The 19,989-nt window shown below is 37.4% G+C and overlaps 1 pseudogene; it reads right to left on the minus strand.

Moving 5' to 3' along the window:
- Positions 1-19,989, minus strand: part of LOC125120831 (ras and EF-hand domain-containing protein-like) — a 61,890-nt pseudogene that overhangs the window by 26,068 nt on the left and 15,833 nt on the right.

Raw genomic sequence — 19,989 nt, forward strand, 5'->3', positions numbered from 1 at the left:
GCTCTATTTCTTCTTGATTCAGTTTTGGCAGGCTGTAAGACTCTAGAAAGATGTCCATTTCTTCCAGATTGTCAAATTTGTTGGCATAAAATTGTTCATAGAAGTCTTGTTTGGTTTTTTGTATTTCTGCAGTATTCATTGTGATTTCTCCTTTTTCATTTCTTATTTTATTTGGGTTCTTTCTCTTCTCTTCTTAGTGAGTCTAGCCAGAGGTTTGTCAATTTTGTTTACCTTTTCAAAGAACCAACTCTTGGTTTTACTCATTTTTTTCTATTTTTTTTTTTGAATCTCTATTTTATTGATTTCCTCTTTGATCTTTATGATCTCCTTCCTTCTGCTGACTTTAGGGGGTTTTTTTGTTGTTGTTGTTCTTTTTCTAATTCATTTAGGTGGTGGGTTAAGATGTCAATGAGATTTTTCTTTTTTGAGGAAGGCCTGTATTCCTATGAACTTCCCTTTGAGCACTGCTTTTGCAGCATCCCATAGATTTTGAGTGGTTGTGTCTACATTATCGTTTGTCTCAAAGTATTTTTTAATTTCCTTATTGATTTCCTCATTGACCCATTGGTTTTTTAGTGGCGTGTTGTTTAGTCTCCATGTAGTAGGTTTTTTCTCGTTTCTTTTCCTGTGATTGGTCTCTAGTTTCATGCCACTGTGGTCAGAGAAGATACTTGAAATAATTTCCATACTTTGTTTATTGTGTATCCATAGTTCCTACTGCATAAATCTGTCTTCTCTGACTTCTAAACTTGGTTTGGTTGATCTCACTGGGTAAGTAGATACCTAAGTCCTTTGTTAGTCTTCCTTTCCCAAATTTAGGCCTTAGCCAAAACAGAGGAGGACAATTCTATAGGCAAGGACACACATATGCATGCACATACATACACAGCTACCTATATACTTATTATACAGAGAAAGAGAAAGAGATCTGTGTATATAATCCCTAAAGAAAATACCATTGAGCTAAAGAAGGTCATTTTCCCTTTATCCAGTGAAAAAGGAACCATACTCAGGGTGGCACTTGTACTGCCTCAAAATTCATTCTCATAACATCTCATAAGGAAACTCAACTTCCCCACCATGACATCCCCAGCCAGCACAATCTTTTAAGCCTTTTGCAAGCCAGAAGGTTTATGGTTATCACCCACCATGCCTGTGTAGGGGAAGGAAGCCACAGTGGGTGACAAAGGCAGTGCCAGCTTTCTCCCTAGTAAGTTATACGGCATGAAAATGAACACTGTTGACAAAAGTGCCTCCAAGAACACACACACACACACACACACATATGACTATGTCACATTGCTGTACAGCAGAAATTGACAGAACATTGTAAATCAACTATACTTTAATAAAAAAAATTTTTTTAAGTGTCTCCAAAACCACCCACCTGTGGTGAAAATGCGATGGGTTTTCCAGAAGAGCTAGTAGCCCCCTAGGGCTTCCAGTCCAGGACAGAAACCACACCTTGATCCCTTATACTAAGGTCAGTTGTTAAACAACAAAGTTTTTCATTACATCGCTATGTCATGAAGTCAAAGGAAGAAAAACATGCACCTGACTCTTTAGGCAATGCTGTTATAAAACAGAGTGGCCCCAAAAGGAAATCTATGAGAGTTTTTCCTAACTTGGTAGAGAAAAACCTTCTCCTGTATTTCATACACCCGACCTTTAAAACAACAGTCATGACAGATAAACATCAAACAGGGTGATACATGCATTTTGACTGAAGATCAGGCCCAGGAGAGCAGTGATTTCAGAACTTATGTCTGCATCTGAAGCATCACCCTCAAAGCTCTCCTGTGTACCATGTGACCTCTGGAACCCCCTCTGGTGCTGGTGCCCACCTCCAAGTCATGCTCATTGGAATCCCTCAAGGTAGACAAGCCGCATCGAAGGAGCTCTCTGGCAGGCTGTCAACATCACAATTCATACTCCACATGGGATCATAGAGGGCCAGCGGGTCACAGTCCTCATCCATTAGGAACTGCGGGATGACCTGGTGACAAAGGAGAGGACCAATGAACCTAAGGACTGGCGATGCTCAGATGACATAGCAATGGAATCGGGAAGACTAACAATGTGCTCATTCTTGCCAAGAGCCACAATGTAGTCCATGATCCAGCATCAGGGTAAATAAAGCACTGAGAGCAGTATGCATTCATACTATGAAACAATCAATTAAGATAAAGACACTTAAACATTTAATAAATGAGGCTTTTTTAAAAAATCACCTTCTTTATTTCCTGAAACAAAAAGAGTGAGAATGCCCAGATATGAATGCAATCTCGAGTTGTGTTAAGAAAAATGTATACAGAACATGTGAACCTTTCTACTCGGATGTGATGAGGCCACATTCTGAAGGCTGTGTCCATTTCTGGATAATATCTCTCCTGAAAAGGGATGCCGAGAACCCAGATGAGAAAGGCAAAACTGATGACGTGAGACGTAAAACCCTCAGGTCTGAATAATGGTTCAGTGTACTCGGCTTCAGTTGTAACGGTTTCTCTCTTCAAATACTTGAAGAGCTGACATGGGAAGAATACATTCTCTCAGGTTGCACAAGACAAAATAAGGTCCAACAGATAAACTTTTCTGGGAGTCACATCTCTAATCAACATGGTGAGAAATGACAGGCAATTAGAAATGTGTGGCCCTGGAGTGATTTGACATCTGAGATGAGTTTTCTGCCACTAAGTGGTGACGTGTCTGGAAAGATTCCTACAGGAGAGGTTTCACAGGCAGGTGCCTCATACAAAGGCTAGAACATCCCTGGATCTTTCCACCTGGGAAACTCTAACATGTTTTAAGAGTAGTAGAAATTAACGTCAAGTAGAAGAATCAAAGAATCAAAGAAACTGTGTACTTCTGTATTTACTTTTGCTTTTCCATTTGATTCCCAAAAGAATCTAAGTCCATACTGAAATAAAAACGAGGGCTACAACTTATTTAGTCCTCACTATACATTGAGCACTGTCTAAATATGATGCCATCAGAAAGAGGTAGGGTACCTAGGTCTCCAGATAGGAGAAATAGTAAGAAATGACTGTTCTTAGAAAAGAGGGTAATCACAAATACAGGTGTAAGCCATGTAACTCTGAGAAGTAAAAAATATTTTGGTGCCATTAGCAAATGTTTAAAATTAACTAAAAAGGTAATTTAACCACCAAACCCTGTTTAAATATGTTGCTCAATTATAAAATCTTTATCCTAGGATAGGAATCTCACACCATATCTTAATCTACCTAGCTAGCTGGCTCTGTGTGTGCATGCTTGTGTGCATTTTTTGGTTTCATTTGTTTGTCTCATCATGTATGAAATTTCCCTTCTGAAACTGATTTTAGGTCAGTATATAAGGAGCCTAAGGAAACCATTCTAATATAGTACAAATTCATCTCCATGCCACCATTAGACAGTATTTTTTAACCTATTCATATTTTTGATAGGAAATGAAGGAGGGGAAAAGCCTGAATTGAAAAATCAACTACATTAACACAGAGAATCTAATTTTTTTTTTTAAGCTTCACCCATGGTATGCGGAAGTTCCCAGGCCAGGAGCTGAATACAAGCTGCAGCTATGACCTATGCCACAGCTGTGGTAACGCTGGATCCTTTAACCCACTGCACTGGGCTGGTGATGAAACAGGTGCCACCACACAGAGAGGTAGGTCATTCACCACTGCACCACAACAAGAAATCCAGAATCTAAATTTAAAATATAGCTATAGACTAGACTTTCTCAAACTCAACTTTTTTTTTTTTCTTTGGCTTTTTAGAGCCACACCTGTGGCATATGGAAGTTCCCAGGTTAGGGGTCAAATCAGAGCTACAGCTGCCAGCCTACACCACAGCCACAGTAACACCAGATCCAAGCCGAATCTGCAACTTACACCACAGCTCACAGCAACACCAGATCCCCAACCCACTGAATGAGGCCAGGGATCAAACCCACATCCTCACAGATACTAGTCAGATTCATTACTGCTGAGCCACAATGGGAACTTCCTCAAACTCAACTTATACACATACTCTTTTAAAACTAAACTATTCTGGAGTTCCCGTAATGGCACAGTGGTTAACAAATCCGACTAGGAACCATGAGGTGTGGGTTTGATCCCTGGCCTTGCTCAGTGGGTTAAGGATCCAGCATTGCCATAAGCTGTGGTGTAGGTCACAGACATGGCTCAGATCCCACGCTACTGTGGCTCTGGCATAGGCCAGTTGCTACAGATCCGATTAGACCCCTAGCCGGTCCATATGCTGCAGGAGTGGTCCTAGAAAAGGCAAAAAGACAAAAATAAATAAATAAAAAATAAAAGTAAACTATTCTTATATGTCCAAAGAATATCTCCATTATATGTGTAAAAATATAAAAAGTTATTTTTTTTGGTAGAATTCTTAGAAAAAAATCACAAAACTAAAACAAATAAACAAGTTAAAAATCCAACGAGGCCACAAAGGCAATAAAATTAAAGATGACCTCAAGTTTTTTTTAATTTTTTAACTCTAGTTGCTATAAATAACAGGTGTACCGTAGAGTGATTCATAATTTTTAAAGGTTCTACTCCATTTATAGTTATTATAAAATATATGCTGTATTCCTTGTATTGTACAATGTATCTTACTGCTTATTTTATACTTAATAGTTTGTACTTTTTAGTCCCCTAACCTTACATTGCCCCTCACCCCTTCCCTCTCCCCACTGGTAACCACTAGTTTGTTCTCTGGACCTGAGTCAACTTTTTGTTATACTCACTAGTTACATTTTTTAGATTCCACATGTAAGAGATATCAGATAGTATTTGTCTTTCTCTGACTGGCTTCTTTCACTTAGCATGATACCCTTCAAGCCCATCCATGCTGATGCAAATGGCAAAATTTCATTCTTTTTTATGGCTGAGTAATATTCTTGTGTGTGTGTGTGTGCGTGCATGCACATATGCACATAACACAACTTCTTAATCCATTAATCTGCTGATGGACACTTAGGTTGTTTCCATATCTTGACAATGGTCAATAACACTGCTAAGAACACTTGGGTGTTTTGGGGTTTTTTGGATATGTACTCAGGAGTGAAACTGCTAAATCATATGTAGTTATATTTTTAGTTTTTTGAGAAACCTGCATTTCCCACAGTGGCTGCACCAATTTCATTCCTACCAACACAGTAGGAGGGTTCCCTTTTCTCCACATCCTCACCAGCATTTGTGATTTGTATTCTTTTGATGCCAGACATTCTGAAAGATGTGAGGTGATATCTCACTGTGGTTTTGATCTACATTTACCTGGTAATTAGCAATTATGAGCATCTTTTCATGTGCCTGATGGCCATCTGCATTTTTGTTTTGGAAAGTGTCTATTCAGTTGATCCACTCCTCACTTTTCAATCAGGTTGGTTGTTTTTTTAATGTTGAGTTCTATGAGTTGCTTATATATGTTGGATATTAACCCCTTATGAGTTATACTATTTACAAATATTTTCTCCCATTCATTTTGTTATGTTAATGGTCCTCTTTACTGTGCAAAAGCTTTTAAGTTTAATTAGGTCCATTTGTTTATTTTCACTTTTATTTCCTCTGTTTTAGGAAGCAGATGCAAAAACATATTGCAGCAATTTATGTCAAAGTGTGTTCTGTCTATGTTTTCCTCTAACAGTTTTTATGTCTGGTCTTAAATTTAGGTCTTTAATACATTTTGAGTTTTATACATGGTGTTAGAGAATGTTCTAATTTCATTTTTTACATGTACCTAATCCAGTTTGCCCAGCACCACTTATTGAAGAGACTATCTTTTCTCCATTATATATTTGTGATTCCTTTGTCATACTTTAATTGACCATAAGTGGGTTTATTTCTGGGCTCTCCATCCTGTTCCGTTAACCTATGTGTCTGTTTTTGTGCCAGTACCATGATGTTTTAATTACTGCAGCTCTGTAATATAGTCTGAAGTCAGGGAGCATGACTCCTCCAGCTCTGTTATTTTTCAAGATTGTTTTGGATGTTCAGGATTTTTTGTGTGTTTCCATACAAATTTTAAAATAATTTGTTCTAGATCTGTGAAAAATGTCTTTGCTGTTTCGATACAGACTGCACTGGCTCTTAGATTACTTCGGCTAGTATGGTCATTTTAACAATATTAATTCTTCCAATCCAAGAACATGGTAATATGTCCGTTTGTATCATCTTCAATTTTGTTCATCAATGTCTTATACTTTTCTAAGTATAGGTCTTTTACCTCCTTAGGTAGATTATTCCTAGGCATTTTATTCTTTTTTATATGATGATAAATGGGAGTGTTTCCTTAATTTCTCTATCTGATACTTTATTGTTAGTGTATAGAAATGCAACAGATTTCTGTATATTAGTTCTGTATGCTGCAACTTGACTGAATTCATTGATGAGCTCTAGTAGTTTTCTGGTGGCATCTATGTATAGTATCATGTCATCTGCAAACAGTGACAGGTTTACTTGTTCCTTTCCTGTTTGGATTTCTTTTGTTTTTTTTCTGTGATTGCTGTGACTGAGACTTCCAGAACTATGTTGAATAAAAGTGGTAAGAATGGACATCCTTATATTGCCCCTGATCTTAGAGGAAATACTTTCAGCTTTTCACCACTGAGTATGATGTTAGCTGTGGGTTTGTCATACATGGCCTTTATTATATTGAGGTATGTTGCCTCCAAGCCCACTTTCTGAAGAGTTTCTATCATAAATGGATGTTGAATTTTGTCAAAAGTTTTTTCTGTATCTATCGAGATAATAGTATATTTTATTCTTCAATATGTTAATGTGATATATTACACTGATTGATTTTCCATACTGAAAAATTACATCCCTGGGACAAATCCCACTTGATTATGATGTATCATCTTTTTCAAGTATTGCTCGATTTAGTTTGCCTGTATTTTGTTGAGGATTTCTACATCTACACTCATCAGCAATACTGGCCTGTCATTTTCTTTTCTGTGTTATCTTCATCTAGCTTTGGTATTAGGGTGATGGTGGCCTTAAAGAATGAGTTCAAAAATGTTCTTTCCTCTGCAATTTTTTGGAATAGTTTCAGAAGGGTAGATGTTATATCTTCTCTAAATGTTTGGCAGAATTCACTTGTGATGCCATCTGGTCCTGGACTTTTGTTTGTTGAGACATTTTTAATTACTGATTCAATTTCAGGACTGGTAATTGGTCTGTTCATATTTTCCATTTCTTCCTGGTACAGTCTTGGGAGACTATACCTTTCTAAGAATTTATCCATTTCTTCTAGGTTGTCCGTTTTATTGCCATACAGTTGCCCATGGTAGTCTCTAATGATCCTTTGTATTTCTGTGGTATTGGTTGTTAACTTCGTTCATTTCTGCATTTATTTGCACCATCTCTTTTCTTGATAAGTCTGGCTAAGGGCTTATCAATTTTGTTTATCTGTTCAAAGAACCAGACTTTAGTTTTATTGATCTTTTCCATTGTTTTCTACATCATTATTTCATTTACTTCTGCTCTGATCTTTATGATTTCTTTCCTTCTACCAACTTTGGGTTTTGTTTGTTCTGCATTTTTGAGTTGCTTTAGGTGTAAAGTCAGGTTGTTTATTTGAGATTTTTCTTGTTCCTTAGATAAGACTGTATCTCTATCAACGTCTCTCTTTTGCTGCATCCTGTAGGTTTTGAGAACATCATGTTTTCATTTACCTCTATGCATTTTTTTACTTCCTCTTTGATTTCCTCAGATATCCATTGGTTGTTTAGTACTGTCTAGACTCCACATGTTTGTGGGTTTTGTAGATTTATACTCGTAGTTGATTTCTGGTCTTATAGCACTGTAATTGGAAAAGATGCTTGATATGACTTCAATTTTCAAGTTTACTGGGACTTGTTTTGCAGCCTAGCGTGTGATCTATGCTAGCGAATATTCCATGTACACTTGAAAAGAATGTGCATTCTGATTTTGGATGGAATGCTCTATATGCATCAGTTAAGTTTATCTTGTCCAATATGTAATATAAGGCTAGTGTTTCCTTATTGATTTTCTGTTTGGACAATCTGTCCATCGATTTAAGTGGGGTGTTGAAGTCCCAAACTATTAATGTGTTACTGCTGATTTCTCTTTTTAAGTCCATTAACATTTGCCTTATATAGTGAGGTGCTCCTATGTTGGATGCATATATATTTATAATTATTATAAAGTCTTGGAATTATCCCTTGATCAATAGTAGTGTCCTTCTCTGTCTCTTGTGGAAGTCTTTTTTTTAAAGTCTATTTTGTCTGATATAATTATTGCTACTCCAGCTTTCTTTTTATTTCCATTTGAATGGAATAACTTTCTCCATCTCCTCACCTTAATTCTATGTGTATCTTTAGATCTGAAGTGAGTCTCTCATAGGTAGCAAGTATACAGGTCTTGTTTTCATATCCACTCAGCTACTCTGTGTCTTTTGGAGCATTTAGTTTATTTACACTGAGGGTAATTGTCGATATGTATGTTCTTATTGCCATATTGTTAATTGTCTGGGGCTTGCCTTTCTCCCCTTTTTTCTTCTATTGTTCTTTCCTCTTGTGATTTGATGACTATTACGTTTTTAAAATAGAATCAAAAAGAAAATATTAACTTCTTATCAAACTAATGACCCCCACAAAGGGAACATCAGTCTGGACCACAGTGGTCCTCCAGTTACTGTTCAAGGTGATGTGCACACAAGTTCTATGTTCATATCACTCTGAGGCACTGGGATGTGATGAATTTGTCCCTTAGTCCTACTGTCAAGGAGCCCTTTGTCCAGTACTATCAGTCTTATTCATGGTGTTCACTCTTTTCAAAAATGGATCATGGTAAAATTTCTGAAATAATTTTCAGTTATGCATCTTTTCCCCTATTTGCTTAGAACTGATCTTAAATACCAGTAAGCATCATACTGATATATTTTTAAAATATCTATTTCTCAAAAACAGAGTGGCCAGGTGCCTGTACATTGAAAAACCATTAAAATTTTTTATTTCACAAATCAGTAAGTAATAAAAGCATATGTTACCCAGATAGAATTTTTCTTAAATGTGATCACTAATAAGCCCTGGAAAGAGAACATCCTGAAAGGGGACCTGACCATTTTGCTATCACCACATTATTACATGCATTACTCTTTAGACCAAAAGTCCTCAAATGAAAAGGGAAGGAACATAATTTGGAAAGTGGCATCAAAAATACAAAGTCAGAAAGGTGCAGTTTATGCACTCACTTCTACCATCACACTTTGACATACTCTGAAATTAGTCTTTTAAGTATTTTTATTGCTAGATCTCAAGCTATGGCAGTGCCAATATTTCACTTAATTTAATAGAAATAGAGCTAAATTCTCACTTCTGGCAAGCCTCTCTGACTCCTTTAACACAATAGCTCATAAACATCTACTAGCTAAATTTTTATGTTCTGAAATTCCTTTTCCTTGAACTGAAAGCTTCCTTTTCCTTGAACATAGCTTACATAATATTATACTGAGCTATTAAACACTTAGAGATCATGCTAAGAGTCTAAATATCATACACTGCACATACCACAACATCACATGCAATACTTTCACTGGCTTTCCTGAAACACCTCTTACTGTGGCCACTTCTAAGAAGACATAAGTAGGAATGAGGTAAGGGTGAGTATATATATATATATATATATATATATGTGTGTGTGTGTGTGTGTGTGTGTATGTATATATATAAATACTAAGTCACGATAATATCTTAAAGAAATCACTCTGCCCTCTCTGAAACACTTCTACTTTAATCTTTACAGGTTTCATGTTTCACAAATATAAGTAGACAGTGGAAAATAGAAATTAGTGCTCAAAATATATGCTATTATTTATTTCATTTCCAGGGAAATTTACTTTCCTTTTAGCTTTGATCCAGAACTCAAACAAAATGTAAGTAGGTATTATTATAGCCCAGAGGGTGAAGAGAATGACTATTAAATCTGTTGGATTTCCTCTTGTGGCTCAGCGGTAACGACCCCCACTGGTATCCATGAGGATGCAGGCTCAACCCCTTTTTCAGTGGGTTAAAGATCTGGTGTTGCCATGAGCTGCAGTGTAGGTCACAGACATGGCTCAGATCCAGTGTTGCTGTGGCTGTGGCATAGGCCAGCAGCTACAGCTCCAATTCGACCCCTAGCCTGGGAACTTCCATATGCCACAGGCACAGCCCTGAAAATACTAAATAAATAAATAATAAATTTGTGACTGCTTCTAGAAATTGTATTTCTTGGTGATATATTATTTATGTGCTGTAATACATAAAATACATAAGTATTATTTTGTTAGGCCATGTAAACATTTTATGCACCTTTTTAAAACTGCAGCACACTAATTTACTCATGTCATAAAAAGTTTGGTATCCAACATGAGAAAATGTAAGCCCAGGAATCAAGGAAAAAACTGCAGCAACCGCCCACAGTACTCTCTCTTCCTCATGTCTTAAGTCCAAGCTCCACCATATGAACCATAAAGGGGCACCTGGGTTCCCCAGATGTGCCAGACCCTACCGGACTTCTTTGGATTTGTCTCTTCGTAAACTATAACTTGGCTTAGTGGCTGACTCATCCATACCCAAAGCTGCAGCATTGAAACCCTAACCTTGAAGCTGACCCCCAAAAGTGGGGGAAGAAGCTTTCCGGCACATAAATTTTGGGGGAAGGCCCTCAAAATTACAAACAAGTCTTAGCTTGTTTCTATAGGAGAGTTTAAGGCCCAAGGGCTCCATTCTGATGATCTCACTACCACAAAGAATATCCAACAGGTCTAAATAAATTCCTCAGCCAGAAGCACCCTCTCTCCTTTCAACTGGGCAGTATTTTATTTGTACCTCCTTGAGATTTCCCACTTCTTCTATTATTGCTATCTGTGCACATCTCAACTCCCTACTACCCTATAAACTTTTCCAGGGCCCAGGTCATCCCTTATATATCTTTCTCTGGTTTTCTGGAACATTAAACAAAGACTTGGCTAACATCTAGACATTTATTTCTGTAGACGAATGACATACTTTTTAATTTGAGAAAAGGCTGCCTCCTTTTATTACATGAAATGGTTTCTCATAAGTTCTCTTTTAAGAGAATACATGACTTTTACCAAAAAAAACTCTAGTACAAGAAAGAACGAAATGCATTATAAAACTACTGCATACCAAGCACCTGTTGAATTTGCTCTAACTGTTTTTGAGGGCACTCCTTGGGCCGTCATCACTGTCATGCAGTTTCCCATTAGCTGTTCTACAGAGGAAATAAAATAAAATAGATAAGGGAGTCCCACTGTTGATGTGGCGGAAACGAATCCAACTAGGAATCATGAGGATGAGGGTTTGATCCCTGGCCTCTTCTCAGATGGGTTGGGGATCCAGCATTGCCATGAGCTGTGGTGTAGATCGCAGACTCGGCTCGGATCCCACATTGCTGTTGCTGTGGTGTAGGCCAGCAGCAGCAGCTGAGATTCGACTCCCGAGCCTGGCAACTTCCATATGCTGTGGGTGCAGCCCTAAAAAAGGAAAAACAACAACAACAACAAAAAGAATGCAGGGTTAACTATTTTAAGTTTAAAGCCCATTCCATTATTGCTTTGAACAAAAAGTAAGTAAAAGCATTAACAATAGGTATCCCTAAGGGGAAAAGCCTGCATAAAGAATACCTTTGGTTAAAAGTATTTAGGAGTTCCTGTCGGTGGCTCAGTGGTTAACGAACCCGACTAGCACCCATGAGGAAGCCGGTTTGATCCCTGGCCTCACTCAGGATCCAGCATTGCCATGAGCTGTGGTGTAGGTCACAGGTGCAGCTCAGATCCCGCATTGCTGTAGCTGTGGTGTAGGCCCATGGCAGCTCCAATCAGACCCCTAGCCTAGGAACTTCCATATGTCATGGGTGCAGCCCTAAAAAGACAAAAAGACCAAAAAAAAAGTATTTCAAAGGCTTTCTAGCTGTAGTATTAATTTCTCCTTTAAGCTTTATTTCTTGAACACTGAAATCATAGCATGATTTTATTTAGGAAACAGGATTCCAACAGGAAATACATTACTGTAAGTGAAAACATAGGTCTTACCATTGATAAGTCATAAATTTTTTTTTAATGCAGCCACATCTTCTATTTGACTTGTGTGCCTTGTTCATCTAGCTAAAAGACCAGATAAAAGCTGTGCACTTAGAAACTAACTCTGAATTTATTTGGTTACGGTTAGAAATATACTTGCATAAAGATATGAGAATTCTAGAAGTCTTCAATTTCAACATTATACAACCCTATAAATCATTAAACTACATGTAATCCATAAGGATATGAAAATTTGCTTTAAATAATTTAAACATTTGAAAAGGGGTTTTATTATTTCATGAATTTCTTTAAAACTACTGAAAAGCCTTTGGCGCGGCAAACCATTCAACTATCAAGCAACGCAATCCACCCTTTTTCGGGGAGGTTGCTTATCAGCCTGGACCTTTATAGTCTCTAAACTTTTCTCTGCATTTAACACTTTCTACCTTGTATCATATTTATGAATGTTTTACACCTCTTACTAGAGTTCATGGTTTTTAAAAGCAGAAACTAGTATCAAAATCAACTGTTGGAGTTCCCATCGTGGCTCAGTGGTTAACGAATCCAACTAGGAACAATGAGGTTGTGGATTCAAACCCTGGCCTTGCTCAGTGGGTTAAGGACCCAGCCGGCATTGCCATGAGCTGTGGTGTAGGTCGCAGATGTGGCTGGGATCCCGCGTTGCTGTGGCTGTGGTGTAGGCCAGCAGCTACAGTTCCAATTGGACCCCTAGCCTGGGAACCTCCATATGCCACCAGTGCAGCCCTAGAAATGGCAAAAAAAAAAAAAATCAACTGTTTTCTTCACGGTGAAATGCTTACTTCATGATTGAACTCAATAAAAACTATGATTTGAAGCTAGAGACAACATATATGAAATTATATAAATACACACATGAGCTTTGCTTACTAGCTCAGAAGCATCCCTAGCATGGACAATGAAAATGTCTTTCCCATGTACAGTTTACATACCCTGGGAAATGTGGAGATTTGTACATGTCAGTAATGGAATATTCATGCTCTGATCAAAACATATGTCACATTTTATCAAATCTTAGTTCTCTGACACTAGATGGCCCTCATCTTGCCAGATGGTATCCACATGGCAGGCTGTCATGTGGCTGACTATAGAGAGAGCCATTAGTTGTAAGATTATGACAATTCCAGAGAAGGAAAACTGGGGGGGGAGGGTGGGACTGAGTTTCTCAGAACCAACAGCACATGGTAAAGACAGTTATAATAAATTTGTAAACTTCTGAATAGTCCTTTATAGTTTTTAATGTGCCCCCACATAAACCATCTCTTACTCTCTCCCAGAACAACCCTATTGAGAAGGCAGAAAGGTGTACATGAGAAAGACTACCTGGGTCAGGACAGATGGACAACCCACTGCTTATTAACTGAGTGACCTTGAACAAGTCACTAAACCTCGAACTAAGTGTTCTCATCTGTACAAGTGGGGAACTGGCACTTTCCTCAAAGTTTGAGAACTCAGTTTTTTTAATTATGAAAAAGACCTTAATAAATGACAAAGTCGATAAAATGTCAGTGATCATGGTTAGATAGGACCTTTTATTATTATTCTCCTTTTACAGATGAGAAGCTAATGATTAGAACAATGAAGTCAATTGTCCCAGGTGTTACAGGCAGAAATTGGCATGGTCTCGATAAGGACTCTGGCCTCATCACTCCTGACTCTTACTCTTCAGTGCTTTTTGGTCTTCACCATATGCTGTATTCAGGCAAGAAACCATGTCTCCTCTTGCAAACATTCTCTTAGTATAAAGAGCTGGGATGACATGAAAATAAGACTGACTAGAAACATCTGCAAATGTAGCATAAAGCAAAGGATTGATCCATTGGAAATTCTGTAACACAAACATAGTATGTATGGTCTAGTGGCCTCTGAAAATCAGATATAAGGTTGACATTGACAATAACTTTCCAAGAAGTATATTGAGGAAAACTCTTAATAATTCCAGCTTTAAACTGCAATAACCCACGAAATGCAGTTGTCACCTAATCTCATTCAGTATAAACACTGGAAGGAGCATTAAATGTTATCATAGGAACCACCGGAAAAGTAAGGTGATGTGTCCAAGTCCACATGCCATTTTCAGGGATGATTATTTTATAAGTACCCATTTTCATTTTAGCTAAGATATTTCCATTAGGTTTGGAGACACGCCATATGCAGAAAGTGAATCCAGTTCTGTTCTGGAGCTAACATGTACCAGCAAGTGACAGCCTATTTATTTTAAGCATCTCTTCCCAAACTCTGCATTCAGTGATGTCAACTTGGTAGCTTGAAATAGGTAATGGTGGGAATATTTATACCATGGAAATGAGCAAATGCTACAAATCCCTCTTTCCCTTTTCTCCAGGTTCCAGAGTCTATTGTTAAAAACATCTACTAGCACCCTACTAAATGAAATGGACCCTAATTATTGGAAACTAAATACAGCAAAGACCAAAAATAATCACAGCTTTGCTTTCACTTCTACAGATTCTCTCCCACTTCTTGCTGATCAGGGATCCTCTAGATTCTGGAACTTTCCACAGAGAAGAGATATACTCATTTCATTTAATAAATATTCACTGAAAACACGTACCCTGCAGTAAGCTGGGTGTAGGGGTATATGACCAGGAAAGCCAGTGTCCCTACTGTCATAAGCAGACAGTCCAGTGGACACATGGCCACTTGGTTGATAAAAACCAAGGCAAGAAAACTGAGGTTTAATGGAAATTGTTGAAAGGATCAGAAGTATTTATTAGATCTATGCAAAAGAGAAGCTGCCCTTGGAACCAGAAAAAAAGAAATTCCATGCCTTTAAAAGAAATTTCTACCAAGGAGTCCAATTTGATTCTGAAATCTGATCCATCTGCTGCTTCAATGATTCTATATGGTTTTAGTTGCTAATAATTTTGACCCTGAGATACTGAAGTTACCCCTCAAGTTCCAGCTGCCACAAACCTACCTTTTTGAGTGTCTTCATTGTCACCTGGAGATCTCCCACCTCTGTTTCAATACTGACGTCTGAGGTCACTGAGGGCTCCCTCAGCTTTGTGTTTTTCCTCAAGGAAAAAAAAAAGAAAAAGATTTTGTTGATTTAAATACGTTCTTCAAAATCCTATAGGTGAAAAACATTTTGTTTTAGGTTAAGGTTGATCACAAGTCTCCTACACAGAGATGGTGAGAAGGGATAATGGAAGTAATCAATGGAAGTACTTCTGGAATGAAAATCTACAAAAGTTCCAAAAACAAATTAAACCACATGATTTTATGTAGATGCACATGGATTTAAAATATTACATTACACGGATAACACACCATCAGCCTCTAGAGAAGATAAAGATCTTCTAGAGTCTTATTAAAATCTCGCAATGACTTGTTTTAATATGCTACAGAATCATGAGTACCAGAAAAGAGCTCATTTTTTCACCTAAAATTAGCATATTCTGGGATATAAGTGCATTCTTTCTGTTCACTCAATGGCAAATGCATTTCTTGAATTAATGTTTGATACATATTAAACAGCTACTACTGAATGATTGGCATTTAACTCTAAATTATTATTGATGTTTTGGAAGGATAACTGTTAGGTACATAAGCTATAGCCGAATTTTCTTCAACAGATAAATCTCCACCTCATGCTTGAGTATATATGATACCAGTAAGAAAATCTTCTGGGGATTGTACACAAACTGCTCTGGACTTCGTAAAAGTCTTTCTCAAAGGTTACAAGAGTTTGCTCTGAAAACCATGTAATTAAATGAGAATTTCTTTTCTATAACATCTTTGAACCATCTTAAAACTATTTGTACAAGACATGTTTGTTTAGTTACGATACAAAACATATCATAAAAATAATTTTTAATCTATGCTGGAGAATCACTGATTTGTTATCTAACCATCAAGCACAAAGATAAACCAATATTGATTTTCCAACCTCACTGTTTTATAGAGACAGACTAAAAAAAATCAAACTAAATAAAGCAAAATAGTCAGAGATTTTCTTAAAATTTTCTTGAACACACTTCCCCTTTAAAATAAATGTTGTTGATATCTTCGATTTCAACATTTCAACAGTTAAAACCCTTTGAAAGGCTCTCAGTCTCATTCAGTGATGCCTGGGGTGTATTTTCCACAGGGCAGACGTTTCCTGAGATACACTCCACTGCTCATCAACTTTGCACTTCGTTGCTTCCCCAGCAACCTGCAGGAAAGTTTAATTGCCTTTCCATTTGATTTTCTGAAGAACCAAAGGGTGATTTTCTGGAATGTGACTTAAAAATAAGGTAGCCAAAAATCCTATTAAAATTTGACTTTTTCGCACTATACCACGATCGGGTGACCTTAAAACTAGTCCACTTTTGTGCTCCCAGGGCCACAGCTCAGTAAAAGCAAACAACCTTCAGATCTGCAAACACTATCTCCTGGAGGAATCTGACCTCAGCTTCTCAGGAGAGCCAAGACAAGAAAATCCGGTCTTCTCTTAATTGAGTCATCATCTTAACTCACTAGTTCATCAGATAAGGAAAAAGCAATTTCAGTCAGCTGTGTATTTACATTTATCTCAGTTTACATTTTTCATCCCAAGCCTCTACTCTTCCCTGGTTTCCAGTTCTGGTTCCCTGAGGTATCAGCTGCCCTCTCTTACCTATGTGGATAACATCCCTTCTGGGCAGTACATCTGGCCTCAAGGCTACTAAAAAAAAAAAAGGAAATAAATTCTGAATGCTTTCTTTAAATGAAAGAGCTACCAAGACAGAGTAGTAATAAAGTTCTTACAATAATCTGCTTACTTGGACAAGGAGAACCCACAAAGCAGTAGTATCTGTTTACCTCCATGTGTAGTTTTCCTAGCATTTCCCCAAGACTTAAAAAAAAAAAAAAGAGCACTGAGAACTATTTCTAGATACTTATATCACAACAGAACAAAGGGAGGGGAAAAAATGCATACATGTAAGTGTAACTTGGTCCCCATGCTGTACAGCGGAAAAAATAAATAAAATTTTAAAAAGAGCATTAAAGATAATTTTACTAAAATGAGTATAGAAGGAACATTTCTCAACATAATAAAAGTCATTTATGACAAACCCACAGCCAATAATACTCAACAGAGAAAAGCCAAAAGACTTCCTGCTAAAATCTGGAACAAGACAAAGATGCCCAGTCTTACCACTTTCATTCAACATAGTACTGGAAGGTCTAGCCACAGACAATCAGACAAACAAAATGAATAAAAAGAATCCAGATTGGAAAAGAAGTGGTAAAATTGTCACTATATGCATATGACATGATACTATATATAGAAAACCCTAAGGACTCTACACAAAAACTGCTTGAACTGATCAATGCAGCAAAGTAGCAGGATACAAGATTAACATTCAGAAATTGGTTGCATTTCTATATACCAACAATGAAATATTAGAAAAGGAATATAAAAAATGCAATACCTTTTAAATTCACACTCAAAAATACCAAATACCTAGAAATAAATCTGACCAAGGAGGTGAAAAATTTATATGATGAGAACTATAAAACATTAATCAAGGAAATTAAAGAGGATTCAAAGAAACGGGAAGATATCCCATGCTCCTGGATTGGAAGAATTAACACCATTAAAATGGACGTACTAACCAAAACAATCTACAGATTTAATGTGATCCCTAGCAAATTACCCATGACATTTTTCACAGAACTAGAAAAAGTAATCCAAAAATTTATGTGGAACCATAAAAGACCCAGAGTTGGCAAAGCAAACTGGGGAGAGGGGCGGGGGGGAAGCAGGGAGTTTAACTCTCCCAGACTTCAGACAATATTACAAAGCTACAGTATTAAAGACAGTGCGGTCCTGGCACAAAAACAGACATACAATGGAACAGAATGGAGAGCCCAGAAATAAACCCAGACACCTAAGGTCAAATAATCTTTGACAAAGGAGGCAAGAATAGAAAATGGGAAAAAGACAGCCTCTGCACCAAGTGGTGCTGGGAAAACTGGGCAGCCACATGTAAATCAATGAAACTACAACACACCCTCACACCATGCACAAAAATAAAATGTATTACAGACTGAAACCTAAGACAAGACACCATCAAACTCCTAGAAGAGAACATAGGCAAAACATTCTCTGACATCAACCATACACATGTTTCCTTAGGTCAGTCTCCCATGGCAATAGAAACAAAAACAAAAAAATCAACAAAAGTTACAAGTTTTTGCATAGGAAGGAAACCATAAAAAAATGAAAAGAAAACCTATGGAACGGGATAAAACAGTTGCAAACAATGCAACTGACAAGGGCCTAATCTCCAAAATATACCAACAACTCATACAACTCAACAACAACAAAAAAAAATCAAAAAATGGGCAGAAGACCTGAATAGACATTTCTCCAAAGAAGATACACAGATGGCCAGCAGGAACATGAAAAAAATGCTCAACATCACCAATTATTAGAGAACTGCGAATCAGAACTACAATGAGGTACCACATCACATCAATCAGAATAACCATCATTAACAAGTCAACAAAAAGCAAATGCTGGAGAGGGTGCAGCAAAAAAGGGATCCCTCCTACACTGTTGGTGGGAATGTAAACTGGTACAACCACTATGGAAAACAGTATGGAGGTTCCTCAGAAAACTACAAATAGAATTACCATATGATTTAGCAATCCCACTCCTGAGCATGTATCCAGACAAAACTTTCATTCAAAAAGATACATGCACCCCTATGTTCACTGCAGCACTATTCCCAATAGCCAAGACATGGAAACAACCTAAATGTCCATCAACAGATGAGTACACTAAGATGTGGTACAAACAGACAATGCAATACTACTCAGCCGTAAAAAAGAATGAAAATAATGCCATCTGGAACAACATGGATGGAACTAGAGACTCTCATACTAAGTAAAGTAAGTCAGAAAAAGAAAGACAAATATCATATGACATCACTTATATGTTGAATCAAAAATATGACACAAATGAGGAGTTCCCATTGTGGCTCAGCAGAAACAACTCTGACTAGAATCCATGAGGGTGCAGATTCGATCCCTGGCCTCACTCAGAGGGTTAAGGATCCAATGCTGCCAAGAACTGTGGTATAGTTCGCAAACATGGCTCGGATCTGGTGTTACACTGACTGTGGTGTAGGCCTACGGCCACAGCTCCCATTTGACCCCAGCTTGGGAATCTCCATGTGTTGCGGGTACGGTCCAAAAAGCCAATAAATAAATAAATAAATAAATAAATAAATAAATAAATAAATCTCTTGGGATAGACCATAATAGAAGATAATATAATCAAAAGAATGTGTATATATGATAAATGACTGGGGCACTTTGCTGTACAGCAGAAAATGGCGCAGCATTGTAAATCAACTATACTTCCATGAAACTTTAAACAATGAAAAAAAAAATGTCCACGACCAACCATTGGGCTGAGGACCCAACACACAAATGCAAGCCCATATCTTGCCAGACTCCTGTGGCTTCATCTCAGCCTAAGACCATCCCACTCTTGGCTAGACACCTATTTCTCGTGTATTCATAATGATATAAATCCAAGTTTTGTGCTTATACTTCTAAATGATGTAATTTCTATAAAGATAATTTAGAACTCCCGTGTCTTCTTCAGGGAAATTTCAAAATGAACAAAAGGGGGAAAGGAGTTACACAAAAAATAATAAACAGAATAAAACTGCAAGTAATAATAATTTCAAAATGACAGAAGCATTCTAGCCATCTGAAACTCATGTATCTGGCCCCTCAAAATATCCAAAAGAAGACTGAAAGTCAGAAGGAATGAACAGTAGCCTGTGAAACAGCCCTCCTTGGCACAGGAAAAATCTGCATTCGAAAGAGAGTTTTAAGACACAATTCTAGTATATCTGATCATTTTGCCTTGTGAGTCTTTAGCAAACAAAG

This window comes from Phacochoerus africanus, chromosome 2 (genome assembly GCF_016906955.1).
Source record: "Phacochoerus africanus isolate WHEZ1 chromosome 2, ROS_Pafr_v1, whole genome shotgun sequence".
Taxonomy (NCBI): domain Eukaryota; kingdom Metazoa; phylum Chordata; class Mammalia; order Artiodactyla; family Suidae; genus Phacochoerus; species Phacochoerus africanus.